The 14460-nt window shown below is 35.4% G+C and overlaps 1 pseudogene; it reads left to right on the forward strand.

The window, feature by feature from the left end:
• The first annotated feature begins 547 nt into the window (after positions 1-547).
• On the forward strand, positions 548-11004 carry LOC132065631 (protein THALLO-like; annotated as a pseudogene).
• The last annotated feature ends 3456 nt before the right edge of the window (positions 11005-14460 follow it).

Genomic DNA, 14460 nt, shown 5'->3' on the forward strand with positions numbered 1-14460 from the left:
TTCGTTCATTTCAGTTATCATATTATTTGTTGTTACTCTTTATTCTTTTTTGTCATTATTTTCAACAGGACTCTTCTCCAACTGTATTTCCTTTTCATACGTGATTTGATATGGTTTAGTTGAGTTGAGATATCTGAAACAACCTCTCTATCTTCACAAGATAGGGGTAAGACTCCATACGCGCCACCCTCCCAAAATTTTATTTGTGAGATTACACTGAGTATGTTATTATTATCCCTTTAATATATGATACACATAGACACACATATTTTCTTTCCCTTACTTATAATTAATTAATATATTTTTTACTTAAATTATATAATTACAGTAAATTAATATTATTTGGGGTAAACATCAAGAAAAAAAAAAGGGAAACAAAACCATATTGAGAAGTTCCTAGGAGAAAAAGAAAACAAAATAAGAAGGGAAGGAAACCAAAAAAAAAAAAAAAGAGAAAAGAAAAAAGAAGCCTATAAAAATATAACCAGAAATAAAAAACACAAAATAATAGAAAAAGAAAAAGAACACAATTTGGAAAAATAGGTACTCAATCTTTGCCCTCTACTACTCGCCGTCACAACTCTCACTTCCCTTTGAAAGCCATTGAAACTCTCTTTATTTCTTAAATTTTCTTAAAACAATTCTCTTGAAAATATTTAATCTTTTTAGGGTTTTAGCTTAAACCCTTTGCCTAAAAAATGGGAAAGAAATCAGGGAAGTTCAAGAAGAAGGAAAACAACCCTCCAAAAAAATCAAAACTTGATTTTTACAATGAAGATGATGATATGATGAATGATGCTATTGATGCCTGTAAGTTTTTTCCTTTCTATATACTCTTATTTAATTGATACCAAAAATAAATATGCAAAAAAAAAATGGTTTTTTTTAGTTATAAATTTTCTTTTTTTGAGTTCACATAGGAAGAGAGAGCAGTGATGTAGCTAAAAATTTTGAGGTTATGGGTTTTAAATTCTAGAAAATGCAGCATACTAGGTTCTTGATAAATTATTTGTACATATTAAGTGGATTTGTAGATACAAAACTTGATTTTATAATGAAGATGATGATATGATGAATGATGGTATTGATACCTGTAAGTTTTTTCCTTTCTATGTACTCTAATAGGTACAAAAATATGCAAAAAATGGTTTTTTTAGTTAGAAATTTTTAGCTAGGATTTTGAGTTTATGGGTTCTAAATTCTAGAAAATGCAGCTTACTAGGTTCTTGATGAGATTATCTATACATATTAAGTGGATTTTAAATAAAAATAATAGGTAAATACAATTGAGCTATTAGGTTTTGCCGAACATTAGAAAAGTTGCCTCTTTATGTTTAATATTTTTGTGTTACTGATTTATTTGGTTTAATTGTAGTTCATGAAGAGAGAGATATCATTCCACTGAAGGTTAATGAATAGATACAGAAAACAATTTGCAAAAAATGTTTTTTTAGCAGAAAACTACTTTTTTGAGATCACGGGGGGAGGGAGAGCGAAGGCTTAGCTAGGATTTTTGAGTTTGTGAGTTCTAAATTCTAGAAACACAGCTTACTGGGTTCTTGATAAATTATTTATATATATTACACAAAAACATGGTTTGAGCCAACGCTGTTGGGTTCTGCCGAAACCGTAGGCATAGCTATAGCTCCGCCCTAAGGGAGACGGAGAGAGTATCAGGAAAAAAAAATGCTTTTTATGTTAAAGATTTTCTGTGTTACTGATATCTATTTGGTTAATTACAGTTCATGAAAAGAGAGATATCATTCCGCTGAATGTTAATGAAGATTCTGCGGAGTCGGATGAGGATAATGAGCATCCCGTGTATGATCTTAAGGTGATGCTGGGTTTTCTTTTCCAACTTTTATGGTCACACTGAAGGCTTATAAACTTTATTGAGTAATTAGAGTATTAATTTGATATAAAGCACGTCAACTAATTGCTCAAGGTTGGGGAACTGTTTATTTTTTACAGGAGGATGAAGATGAGGAGGATGAAGACGACAACGACGACTTTGATGATGCTAAACTTACTGGCCTTGGTGCTAAAAGTATGCAATTAAATTCGAATTTGTGACTGCTTTTTTTTTTTTTTTTTTTAAAATTGAAAAGAAATACTTTAGCTGAACAGCCTATCTTGTTTCTTTGTTATGAAATTCTTCTCTGATATACCCTTTGAATGCTTCTGAAGGCAACATATAGCGTATGATTAGTTTATATTTATTTTAGGAGCTTCCTGTGCTAAAAAAAGGAAGCAGAAGAGAAATATAGCAGCTTTTAGTTTTTTAATTGTCATTAAGATTTTGAAAATGCACGTGGTGTGGTGGTTAGTATTCATGCAATTCCTAGTGTTTGATTACTGAATTGATGCTAATTAGGCTGGAGATTGAATATTAATGGTGTGTTCGAACTGTGTAATATTGCATGAAGCTCAGTAGGTCTAACCATTTAGCTACTATTTCTATTGTGATTCCTAAATTTGAGTTTTCTGCACTGGGCTGCTGCACCTTTTTCATCCTCATAGATTGATTGAATTAGTAAGCTGTTGGCTTCCTTCTAATTCTGGCTTTTACATTTCATTTGGTTCTCGATCTCTTTTGCTTGCCTCTTTTTGGCCGTCTTTCCTTGGATCTTCTGATTGGGGGAACCTCTTAATATCTAATTTGAGTACCTATTTTTAATTTAGTTGCAAGGACACAGAAATATTTAAAAGCTACTTTGGGTGGGGTTGAGGATGAAATGCATGATGAAGCTGAAGAGGAGAAAGAAGAGAGGCCTCTGTGGGGAAGAGGAAAGAATATCTATTATCAACAGAAGGAGGTAGCATTTCGCCTAATTATTTTTTTTTTTTTTTTTAACTTCTATGTTCTATGACATTATATATGGCATGCTTGGAGAAACCAATACTTTACTGGCTCTGGAAACAACAATGTGATGTCAGAGGAGTGATCTCTTCATACTGTTTCAACAGTACATGTAACATAGTTCTTCAACATTTTTGTTTTGGTAGAATGTTGAGGTAGATTCGAGTGATGAGGACCTTATCGCCGAGGAGGAGGCAGAGGTGTTGAGAATGCAGCAGAAAAAAAGCCAAATCCTTATCTGCAGCAGATTTTGGTATTGAAGATGATGAAGAACCCACATTTGAGGTGAGAAATTCAATTTCCATACAATGTCCATTCAATGATTTTTTTTCCTATTCTTTTGAGGTCGGAAGTAGAATCTTATGGGGTAACATTGCAGGAAATTTTGGCCTAAGGAAAACCTGGATCAGCAGTTTCTGCAGATGGAGAAGCCAAAAATGAAGCTGGCACGGCTTATGAGGAAGTGCAGAAGGATTTGAATGCGTTGACAAAAGAAGAGCAAATGGATGTTGTCTATAGGTGAGTTTCTCTGTCCTGCATATTCTAATTTCATGGCAAAATGTTGCTTCCTTTAAATTCGATTGCTTGTCATTGACTCATTGTCAACGATGTTATGTAATGTCTGAGGGTGGCACATAAGTTACAATTACTATCATTTGCCACAATTATTGCTAGCATTTTTTATTAAGTTTAAATTCAGATATATATCAGTACGATTCTCAACAATTGGGAAAACAAATAGAAGAGAAAGAAGCGGGTGATGAATTAAGGTTTGGTACTGAAAATACAGTTACCAGTTTCAAAAAAAAAATAAAAAAAATTTGGTACTCAAAATATATGCTTAATTTTACTGCTAAAGGTTGTGGAAGCAGAGGCGGAGCCAGGATTCGAAGCTTGTGGGTTCGGGGTTCTAATTCTTTAAAGTTACTGGGTTCTTAATTAATAATTTGTACATATTTGACAAAATTTTTAATACAAATATATGGTTCGGACAAAAGCTACTGGGTTCGGCCGAACCCACACCCGAAGGGCTGGCTCCGCCCCTGTGTGGAAGTTGACAAAGAACAAAAACTGCATGTGTAGTTCAGACTCCAATAATGACAATACTATTTGAGACTCATCTCTACAATGTCCTCAAGTTGACCATTTAAAAATGGATCATGATATGTGTCGTGTCAGAGGCTTCAGTATGAAGTTCTGATTGTTAGTAGCTGTCCCTGTTGGATGTTTGATCTGCATGGGGATGGCGGACTTGAGGTTATTGAACACCGTACTAAGCAGAAAAGCTTACTGATGAAGATAGGGAGATTGAATATCGATGACACATTTTTGATTATGCTGTGTGGGGGACCCGTGATCGTGCAACAGAAGAAAGCCAGAAGATGCATGACTTGCGGCTCATTGTTATCTATGGCTTCACATTTTTTATGAGGAAGTTGATTATATGTCTAGGAAGTACAATATATTACAGAGGTAAAGTGGTAGGACAAGAGTGCATGTACCTTAGAATGCCAGAAGATCTTGAAAAGTGATCCGCTGGATTTTAGTAACCTCTGCGTCTATTTTCTTAAATGTGCCTCATAAGCTATTGTTTGTACCAAGACCATGTCGAACAAGGAGAAAAGTAGGCTTCTGGGAAGCAATTGAATCACAAAATCAAGTTGCTGTTAAGTGTTCAGGGGTAGCTAGCTGTAGGGGGGCATGGGATTACGGGGGAATCAGTGAGCTACTTCAAAGGTGTCGATGTGTTACTTCAGCAAGGGAGAATGAAATGGAGCTTTCACGAGATCTGGGGACTCACCTTGGAGTTAAGTACACTGAGTTGAGATTATGAAATAACTAGTCAGCTTCCTGGACGAGATTACCGAATATGTAGTGTACAGGATCACAAATGTTCAGCTGAAATGTCTGTACGTTCCGTCCCTGGCAGTTGTCTTTTTATGGCATTCTACATTGCATGCTTGTGATTAATTAGAATCCAAAATAAGAATCTTCAATATGTGTGTCTGCTTCTACTGTCATTGGCTAGATATTATCTGGTACGTAGCAAACATTTATTATTTGCAGGGCTAGATTATGCTTCTGACTCAATCCTCTCTAAAAAAAAAAAAGTTATGCTTCTGATGCTATGATCTTCTTGTGGTTACAGTTCTGCACCTGAATTGGTTGGTTTGCTGTCTGAGCTTGGTGAAGCGCTTGAGGAGCTCGATAACAAAGTTGATCCCCTATGCAACAAGGTATGGGCATTCTGAAGTTCCACTAACTACATGTCAGTCGTTATTATGCTATACATACCTGAAGCTGCTTTGGAAGATACTTGTCTAAGTGCTTCTCGCAAATGCCAAATTGTATTTAAATTGTGAAATCCACATCTAATTTTGACCTGCTTGGCTGTGGTACCTTTCAAACAGTTTTGGGGTTCTCCAGTGACAAAATCTTTATAGTTAGTTACATGGGCTCTGTTACTGATATAAAGATGTTCAGCTGAAAGGGTAAAATAATGAAAGGTTTAGAAATGACTGGTTGGGGTAGTATTAAATGACAAGTATAGTTAACGATTGAATTAGCTGCTCTCCTGGTTAGAAACTGAATGCAGCTTTTGCTAAGATAGTTTATCTTGGAATGATATTGCACCTGTCAGCATTTAACTTCCATTTTTCTCTATTAAGATTAATGGAGAGATTATGGTAAAAGGCGGGATGCACTACATTGAGGTGAAGAAGCTGCTTCTGCTGTCATATTGCCAAGCTATCACCTTCTATCTTCTTCTCAAATCTGAGGGACAACCAGTGCGTGATCATCCAGTCATTTCACGCTTGGTGGAGATCAAGAATCTGATGAATAAGGTTACAACTCTTATCTCAGGATTCAAACTACGAAACATGGCCAAGTTACTGCTTGCCTGTTTTTTGTTAATTCTGTTAATGATGACATTCTTTGCTGGAAAATCAATCACTTGATTATGTGGTCCAGATATGCATAATTGATGAGATGACTGCTTTAAATACAAATATCTACTAAGCAAATTGAGCTCACCTACCCATTTAAATACATTTAGTTGCTTGACCACCTCATATGGTAATATCAGTAGACTTGCAATATAAAGGTAACGTTAGCTGTTAAACCTGGAAAAGGTTGAGACAACTATAACTAGTGTAGTTATTTAGCTCACGGGAAAGTTAGAGGCCACTTGTTAATACTTATAAAGAATAGCTCTATGTTCGATAAGGTTTCAGTTTTTTAACCACCCTCGTAAAAGTCCGCTAATCTGTCTGCATCTGGGCTATTTCTTCATTAGTTCAGTGTAAAAAGTATCTTACTGGTAATCTACAACAACATACCCTATTCCCACAAGTGGGGTCTGGGGAGGGTGGGGTGTACGCGGACCTTGCCCCTACCTTTGTGGGGTAGAGAGGCTGTTTCCAGTAGACCCTCAGCTCAAAAAATTGTTTTACAGAAAATGATTTGAAAGAAATGCAAGAGTAAAACAACTCTTTTCCATTACATTAGAAGCTCTATGATGTCTTTCTCACCTTGTGTCCCACATGACTGCACATGGATAACTGCCTATGCTTTCTTTTCCGCCCTCTTTTAATCCCCACATCCCAAGCCCTCCCCCCCCCCCCCCCCCCCACACACACACACCCACACCAATAGTTTGCAGCAGCATCCTGTATTATCTGTTCTCCCAACAAAACATTCAGCATTAGATTCCACACTTCTGCCACAAGTTTTCGATGCAAAGAAAGATGATAGGCATCTTCCATTATCTCTGAAGATCCATCGATGCCTCTGCAAATATTCAGCCCTAACAAATGGATTAATTTTCTTTGGTGTTCTGCTGTTCTGCAGACCCTTCTGCAGTTAATGTAAATAGATATAACAGTCACTAATTCCTACCACCCCAAACTGTTTTGTCATTTTCGTACCAAGTATCCTTCCTTTTACATTGTTTTACAAGAAGTTAAATCCTCAGTTTCCTACTCTTGCATAGTTCTTCTTAAGTGAATACCCCATAAAATAGTCTCCAGCCTTCTTATTACTTCAATTTATAGACTAAATCTGTCTGTCTTGCATGCTAGCTAAACTGATACATCAAAAAGTTATATGGGGACTTCCGGGAAGGGATTTTTTAATTCTCGAACTTGGAGAATTTGAAGTGGAAATAATATGTAAACTGATCATAACCTAACATATCAAATTTGTCAATCGTGTACTGAATTAACGCACTTAGCTTGTGTAGATGCTAAACGATGTTGCCAAATAGTTGTTAAGTCCTCTCCTGGTTCTTCTGCTTTCTTTAGTTCTTGGCTAGCTTCAATGCGCATACCTTGCTCCCCTCTTCCTATCTTTCTTACAAATTAATTTATGCAGATGAAAGAACTTGATGGAAACCTTCCTTCTGAACTAGAAGACTTTATGCACAAGAATGTTGATAATGTAACTGGTGTAAAATTGGCGGGAAGGAACTTGGATTCTGAACCTCTCCCCATTAACAAGCCTTCTGTGGCATCAACTGATATTCAAGAAAAAGAGGTAATTTCGAGTTTGATTCATCTTATTTTGTTGCTCAAGCATCATCCTTCTTTTTATATTTAAATTTGGGCTGACTTGAAGACCTTTTTATACTTTTTATTAAGCAACTGTTTAAAATTTAGTCTAATTCTTTCCGTTGTTTTAGCCTCATGAAGCTGAGTTGGTGGAGGCAAATGGTTTAAAGAGTCAACGGAAAACGATTCAAAACGCAAACGTAAGGTAAATGGTATATGTATATAAGCACACCATTGTTCTGCTTATCAACCATCAGCAGTCGAGTGTGTCACTGTTACAATACGAATCAAGTATCAGCAGACTAGTGCCAATTTCATTGTCATTTTTATTTCTAGCAACTGTTTCACCCATGCTCCTATTTGCAAGACAACCGGACCTCTTCTTTTTTTTTTTTTTTTTTGTAATACCCGTAAGATGTAGACCAAATTATCTAACATTAAAGATTTGTGGCAGGACGATCAAGTTGGTATCCAAAGCATGGAAATGTTAAAAGTGAGAGCTGCCCTTGAGGAAAAATTGAAGCACACAGGTGTCTTAAGTTCCATTGCACATAAACATGAAAAACAAAACAAGCGCTCGCGACTACTGAATGGGTATCAATTGCTTCACAATATATTGCTCCATTTACCTCTTCTGGTAATCTACATAACTTAATGTTTACATGAAACCACTGATGGGAAGTCCAATGAATTATATGCAGATCGTTGGCAACACCTGATGATTTTGATGATGATGCCATGGGTGCTGGAGATGATTGTGAGACACGAAGTATAAACAAGCTGTCTAGGCTTGTAACTCCTCAAGTAGCAAGACCGAAGGTGTGGATCATAAATGCTCTAATTCTCTCTTCATTTTGTTGATTTTCATGTAAATAAATATCACGTCTTTTTTTCTTTGTCAAAAAAAAAAAAAAAAATCCTTCTTTTTATGTGCATGTATGCAACTGCATTGAGATTGATTCTCTGTACTTGTGGAGTTTGACAGTCTTTTCAACTTCTGTCTCTGTATGATTGGCAATAGAGTTTCCCTTTTTTCCTTTATTGGTGGTCACTTAACTGTTTTCCCTTATTGCTTCTTGCCTCTTTTATAGCAATTCCCAAGTATTTGAAAAAAAGAAACCTGTTTGCCCTTGATATGTTGTAAATGGCCAATTGATTTGTGATGGAGGGAGATATCTTTGCATGTATTCCAAAGAAGATACCCCTTTAGGATGTCGTAATTGAATGAGGTCGTAATTTATGTTATTTGAGTCGTATTCAGCTGCATTTTGACTGGATGTTATTGTTAAATTTTTAATTTCCCAGTGTGCTTACCAGAGTGAAGACAAATGTGTTTCTATTGTTTGATGTTATAGTTTCCTAACTTGTGGCAATTAGGATTATTTAGAAAGCCTTCATGTTTGGCACATGTTGTGTTTAGCTGCTCTTCGTCTTCGAGTTCCAAAAATCTTGATATACCCTTTCATAAATATCACTATTACGAAATCAAAGAAATACAGCGCAGAATAATAGTGCAAGCAGTTCTTACTTATGATATTGCCTGCAAAATTTGCTTTATGATACACTTCTTCTTTCCTGTTTCCTCGGTATTATATATGTGTTTGTGTCTTATTTTCTCCTTATAAAAAAGATGTATATATTTTTGGTTTATCCATATGCATATGATATCCGAAACCTATTGGCAACTGCATATGGGCCATTAAAGGGGGGAAACACTCCCTACGAGGAATTCTCCAATCCCAGGGCTCGAACTTGACAACTATATCTGTGTTTGTATTTTACTTCTGTTAAAGTGGATTGTTGTTACAGTTATTTTTCCTTGCATTGAATTCTTTTTCTGCTTTCAAAATTCTTTTAGTATGTCTCCTGTGATTTAACCTAATTAGATGTATTATAATAAGTTTTGTTCCTTTGGAAGGTAATCTCTGGTGATGATGATTTACCAAAACGGGATGACATTGGAGAAAGGAGAAGAAAGCATGAAATGAGAGTTCTAGCTGGAGCTGGGGTTGAACCTTTCGATGATGTCAAAGATGAGCCTGGTGACCATGCAAGCGATGATGTTGGTGCTACTTCTGACGATAGTGAAATGGACTCAGATTTGGAACACTACAGAGAAGCGAAAAGCAACATTCAGCTAAGATTGCTGCTAAAGAAAAGATGTATTCCAGGTTAGACTCAATATTGTTCTAAGATTGTTAAAGCAAAGCTCATAAAAGCATGCTAAACTGCTTTCATGTCAAAGATTTCGAGGATGCCCCGGCAATATGGATTTTTATGTATTATCCTTATAATAGCCTGTTTTGCCAAGCTTTTAGAGAAAATATAAGTGCTTTTGAGCAACAACATAAGTTGTTTTTCAGAAGCTAAAAAAGTAACTTTTCCCCAAAAGCACTTTTTAATATTGGCCAAGCACAAAGTACTGCTCTAATATTGGCAAAAGTTTTTTCCAAATTGATTAGCCAAACACAAACTACTACTCTCCAAAAGTACTTTCTCAAAAAGCACTTTCCGAAATAAGCAGATTCTGAAAGCCTGGCCAAATAGGCTATGTCTCCTGCATTTGTTTCTCTAGTTCAATGGATTCCCGTCTCTTATCTGCTTGGCTATTTTCTGTTAGTGCATACCCAGAACCCACATTCATTTTGCTCACTTTGATTCACTTAAATCACCATAATTTGCCACCGTAGATCCCCAGCTATGCCGTTAGAGCCAGAAAACCTTCTGGATGGGAAGCGCCAGATAAATGTCCAGGTATGACATTAGCTTTGCTGCCAGTTGCAATCATGACATTGCTTTTCTTTTTTGGTTTCACTAAAATCGGGTTTCTTTATCTTCTAGATGGAGAAAAACAGGGGCCTTACTCGTAATCGTAAGAAGCAAGATAAAAATCCAAGGAAGAAATACAGGGTAAGTGGCTAAAGCAGAATGCTTTGTGCTTGAAATAACTAAATTTCTGATATAACAATGTTGTTGAACTCTGCGTCTATATCTCTCTCTCAGGGGAAACATGAGAAGGCTCAGAAACGTAGGGAAGGACAAGTTCGGACAATTAAGAAACCAAAAGGTCCTTATGGTGGAGAAGATACAGGAATTAATGCTGGTGTTAGTCGAAGTATCCGATTTAAGGGGTAAGTTCTCAGCTTGCCCACAGGGCTTTGGTCTAGTGGTAAGAGCTCTTCATGTCTTGAGTTCGAATGCTCCCACAAACAAAAGCTTGGTATTTAAGTGGAGAAAGGTAGCTGAACCTTGCATCACACTGGTCCACGGGGATTTATCAGTTATGAAAAAAAAAAAGTTTGTGTTTCTACACCTCGAGTATAAGAGATGGTATTCTCTTTTTCAGGAAGTCCTTTTTCTGGTGTGGTTAAAATGTAGTCTTTTTCGTCGTCCTTCCAATTTTGTTCCCCTGGAAAAGGGGGAGTGATATAAGATGAATGTGAGCTGCTTCTGTTTCTTTATTTAAGTTTTTTAATTGTCTATCTCGTATTGGTCTCAGCTTACATATAATTGTAATGGCTAGCTTATAATTTTCTCAAGCAATATTTTGCAATTAAATTGGCTTACAAATTAATGATAACTTCATTACTATTATTTGAAAATGTCCAGTATTATAGGTTGTTGGCAGGGTTTTTAGATAAACCAGACTTGAAGTTCGTTACGGTATGGATGATTCGACTACAATGAAGATGTTTCTTCATTTGCTTTCTGTCCAAATATGAGCAAGGTTATGTAGCAGGTACCTAATACAATCAGTCGATGTGCGTCTAAGCTGGTACGAACATCACGGTTATAAAAAATATATGAGTAAGGCTCTATTTTGATTCAATTTGTCTCGGATGAAAAAGTCTCGGATAATCGCATTTTTTCCTATGGCGCTGGATTCTACTTAAGGAGCTGCTCATGCCCTAAAACTTGTTCGTAACGCCTGAAATACAAATTTTTGGTTAGCTTTTAGAGATAATTTTTTTGTAAAAGATCTTTTCACTAGCAAAACTTCAGTTAATTACCGGAAAAGGGATTCACCAAGTCGAGGTCACTAGCTAAATTTTATATATATGGACATCTACTAAAGTACGAAAGTCAGGATCAAGAGTGCATAACCGTATGGATGAGCCCACACTTACTCGTCAATTTAATCCAAATTTAAGATTTTTAAAACTTTTTTCAAGTATCATACATGTTCAAACATAACTTCAACTTTCAAATATCAGTTTTACACGTTAATTTCAAAAAATCCTGTTTTTTTCCTTCAATTTCAACCAACTTTGTGTTCAAACGCCTACTTAATTATTGGGAAATGTGGAAGGGGTAATTAGAAGTTTGAAAGGTGAAGCCTAAGATTGAAGACAAGACTTGATCTTCTGGATTCTAGCAACATCAGTCCTGAAGGACTTGCACTACTAAATGTGGAAATGGCTGTGGCTGACTTACTCCAAGCAGAATTGTATTGATGATGTGCTTTTCCTTCTTTAGGAAACACGAACATGTCACCAATTTGGAGCGTTTGTGTATAAAGCTTGTTAGTGATGAGGAAATGGGAGATTTAGTTTCGGAGTCTATTACAAATGTTATTTTAATTCTGTAACACCTTTTACGGAGAGAATCAATTACAAAGAACATATAAAGTTTGTAAATAAAATGCAAAATATTTGTAAGATTATTCTTTTCATTCAAAACTGCCTCGCACCACGAATAATAGCTCTGATGCATGAGGGTGGGTGTGGGTTGTGGTGGTTGAGGTGGGGGTGGTGTTGGATTGACATCTCCACCCAGGGGCGGCTCAACTTGATTGGTGGCCTAAAGTCAAATTTCAATATGAGGCCTAAAGTTTTTTTTTTTTTTTTTGATAAAAGTCGTGCATATATATTATTTTATGTGTATTTTTTCTAGCCTTTTAAATGCAAAATTTTTAATTGTTATTTTCGGGATGGACTAATAAGGAAAGTGTCACATATATTGAAACGCAAAATATAAAAACATTCAAATTAAAAAGAAAAGGAACTGAAAGAGATCAATAGTAAGTTAGAACAATAGAACCAAATTCTAAAATTTGATAACCGGATATTACGACAAAATTTCACTATTTCGATTTGCTTGTTGCTATGCCCAACAACCCAAGAAAAAAATGAAAAAGAGTGCAATTTGATGTATTACAACCCTTGTTTTGTGAGAATAAATAATTTAATAGTAGGAAGAAAAGAGAGCATAAACAAAAAACTTTTTTTATGAGAACAGATTAAAAAAAAAAATTGGATTGTATATGCAAATTACCTCATATATATATATACACTTTAAATTACATCAAAAATTGTTCTGCAGATCTTATACCCTTTTATTGTAATATTTACTATTTTTTTTAAAAAAAAATTAACACATAAGACCAACTTTTAAGGAATATTCATTAATATGGCCTAAAGCGGTTGCTCCATCTGCTTGACCCTTGAGCCGGCACTGCCTCCACTAGGAAACTGAGGACAACCAAAGAAACGCTCAATGTTCGTGTACTATTATTCATAATGTAAATTCTTCTTTCTTCGCATTTGCCTAACTTATTTTACGGACTTTCACGAGCTTATTATTTCAAAGCTTACTCTTCTGAATTTAACAAAATGAGGCGACCATCAAGATTTGTAATCTAGTAATATCAGTGGAGTCTCCCACATAATAAGTGTATGTTCGATTTGATTATGTTCCTTTCGCCTTCCCCTTCCCGATCCCTAATGTAATTGAAAAACATTAAATAAAAAGTTAATGGTCAAAAACACACATAAACTATCACTTTTTTGTGTGTTTTACATCTCAATTTACTACGTGTTCATCTAGAAGAGGATCAAGTCTAAAGAGAGGTAGGTATGCTTATAGGTTCAAGAACTTTGCTTTCGTTAAAGAAGCATTTACAGGATTACTATTAGTCCATCCTAAAATATTGTTTTAAATGAATACTCTCCTCGTCCCAATTTAAGTGTCTTATTTTTCGTTTTTATCTTTCCCAAAAAGAGTGTTTTTTTTCTATATTTAATAAGGTGATAATTCAAAGATTCTACATGACAAATTTATAACCACGAGATTCAAAGGACACTTTAGTACATTATATACATATTTAATTTATAACCATGAGATTCAAAGGACATTTTAGTACGTTATATGCTTTTTTTTGCGCTGATTGCCCTTCATTTGGAGTGGTCTTTAATTTTTGCCCTTTAAATTGGTGGTTTATAAGTTTTGCCTTTCGCCTAATACCCCGAGATTGTGGGTTAGAACCCCCCCAAAAAAAAAAAAAAAAAAAAAAAAAAAAATTCGCAAGGCAGAATTAAGACAGAATTTGCATAATTTGGGCCTTAAGGCAGAATTTGCATGCGTAGAATTCTACCTTAAGGCAGAAATTTGCAAATTCTGGCCATGGATAAATTCTGCCTGTAAGGCTCAAATTCTGCCTTAAGGCAAAAGTTAAAGGCCACCATTTTGAGGGACAAAAATTAAAGACCACCCCAGCGAAGGGCAATCCTGCAAATTGCCCCATTATATACTCCTTTCGTTCACTTTTATTTGTCCACTTTGGACTTTTCACGCTGTTTAAGAAATAATAAATTAAGTGCATAATTTACCAATGTACCCATATTAATTGGTGCATATTTTTATTGGATTTGAAAAATAATTTGAAGTGAGTATTTAATACTATGGGTAAAACAGAAAAAAATAAATTGTCTTTTCTTGATATGCTAAAAGTGAATAGAGGGAGTACATATTTAATTTAGAACTACAAGATTCAAAAGTCTCTCTTTATTTCTTAAATTTCGTATCTAGTCAAACTAAGACATTTAAATTGGGACAGAGGAAGCAATGTTCAAACTTTTAGTAAGGCATCCGATTTGTTAAATTTGCTCCCTTCGTTCCAAAATAAGTATCACCTTAGCAGAAATCACGCGCATTAAAAAATCAATATATATAATGTGGAGTTTACTAAACTACACCTACACTAAACTAGCCCTACTTATTATATGCTTTTGGAAAATTGAGCAATATTAAAGAGAACTACTTCTTTAATGC

The sequence above is a fragment of the Lycium ferocissimum genome, chromosome 7 (assembly GCF_029784015.1).
Source record: "Lycium ferocissimum isolate CSIRO_LF1 chromosome 7, AGI_CSIRO_Lferr_CH_V1, whole genome shotgun sequence".
Lineage (NCBI taxonomy): Eukaryota > Viridiplantae > Streptophyta > Magnoliopsida > Solanales > Solanaceae > Lycium > Lycium ferocissimum.